The sequence below is a fragment of the Capsicum annuum genome, unplaced genomic scaffold (genome assembly GCF_002878395.1).
Source record: "Capsicum annuum cultivar UCD-10X-F1 unplaced genomic scaffold, UCD10Xv1.1 ctg24049, whole genome shotgun sequence".
In the NCBI taxonomy this organism is placed as follows: domain Eukaryota; kingdom Viridiplantae; phylum Streptophyta; class Magnoliopsida; order Solanales; family Solanaceae; genus Capsicum; species Capsicum annuum.
The window spans coordinates 275-2,124 of NW_025830210.1; the positions used below are offsets into that span (position 1 = coordinate 275).

The 1,850-nt window shown below is 27.4% G+C and overlaps 1 long non-coding RNA gene across 1 annotated transcript; it reads left to right on the forward strand.

Annotated features, from left to right (window-relative positions):
• Positions 1-205: 205 nt before the first annotated feature.
• Positions 206-1,203, forward strand: LOC124890758. The gene is made up of 2 exons (XR_007049326.1): positions 206-366; positions 878-1,203. It is a non-coding gene; the product is annotated as an uncharacterized LOC124890758 (long non-coding RNA).
• Positions 1,204-1,850: the final 647 nt, after the last annotated feature.

Sequence of the window (1,850 nt, forward strand, 5' to 3'; positions counted from 1 at the left end):
CAACCAACTTTACCTAATTACAAAAAATCCCAAATTAACAAATTAATTATACAAACTCTAAATTAATTACAAAAATCTTCTTAGTTGAAAAGTTCTCTCTCCTACGTATTATACATGTGAAAAAAGTGTTTCTTTTTCAAATAAAAAAGCTAAAGAAAGAGAACAGTTTGTTACTTTATACCATAAATTAAGGAAAAGGAAATAACTTTAGTTCATTTGGCAGCTTTTGCCTTGTTCTTTCACTCTCTAATGTTCTTTCTTCTTTCACTCTCTACTTCTTCCATTACTCATATGAATTGTACTCCAGTTTTGAAATCATCTTTTACGGCAAAATTGAAGGAACTTCAACCTAATGATTATCAAATTGTAAGTTATCAAGATTTAATTGTGTTTAATATTTTAGTTCATTAATATTTTTTAATTTTTTGCTATGAAGTTCAACTTTACCAATTAAGGGGGTTTCCATTTTTCCTTTATTTACATGTTCAAATTTCATTATTCTTCATTCATATTCAAGTTTAGTATTTCGGTTTTTTTGATTATTTTTTCATATAGTATAAGTTAGATCTTTGATTTGCCTATAGTAAGTTATCAAGATTTAATTCTGTTTAATATTCTAGTTCATTAATTTTTTAATTTTTTTCTGTCAAGTTCAACCTTACCAATTAAGGGGGTTTTCATTTATTCTTCATTTGCATGTTCAAATTTCATTATTCTTCAATTCTATTCAAGTTTAGTAGTTCATTTTTTTATTTTTATTTTTTCATATAGTACAAGTTAGATCTTTAATTTTTTTTGTTACAAAAAAAAATCAGATCATACATGTGAACCAATTTATCAGTTTTTTAATATTGTTTGTGTTCTTCATATTTTTCAGATGTTGTTGAAGAAGACCATTCAAATAATGGTGGTTTGATGCAAAAATAAGAAGAAATAAGTGTGGTCTTTGTTTGTCTTAAAACAACTTTTCCAAAAAGGTCACATCTTGTTGAAATTTAAAAATAGGATCCAAGACTTGTGAACCAAGAATATGATATCATACGTGTAAAAGAATTTATCATACATGTGAATCAATGTATAATTATGATGTCATACATGTGAACTAATTTGTCATACATGTGAACCAATATTATACATTCGAATGTTTACTGGAACGACACACTTTCATTATACAATGATTTGAATATATAACAACATATTATACATTCACAAGTTTACTGGATTGGCAAAGTTTTATTATAAATAGGCTTTAATGTATGCAAACATGTTGAGATGTACTTTTAGTAGAGTGTAATATGAATTGTTAGATGTATAGGTTACTCTCATACATGTGCAACTCTATAGCGGTTAGTGTTGATTTTATTATACGTTGATGCAATTTGTTCGTAAATGAATAAGTTACCCGCTATCATGTCTAACAACTTTTATTAATTTTGACATGTGCTACCATATATCTAAACCTACTGTCATACATCTGAACCAACATATCATACATCTGAACCTACTACCATACATCTGAACAAACATATCATACATATGAACCTACAGTCATACATTTGAACCAACATATCAAAAGTGTGGTCTTTGTTTGTCTTAAAATATATTCCAAGGCTTATAAAAGAAAGAAGAAAATAAGGATTTGAAAAGTCTTGTTACCCAAATGGTGGACAAAGACTTTCAAAAGAGGCAACAAGCTTTCCAAAAAAGTGAAAGAAAGTCACATCTTGTTGAAATTGAAAAAGAGGATCCTGTTATTTCCCTCCCAAAGCTGATTTTCACCATTTCAAATAAAAAATAATATGATGTCATACATGTGAACTAATTTATCATATATGTGAACCAACGTATAA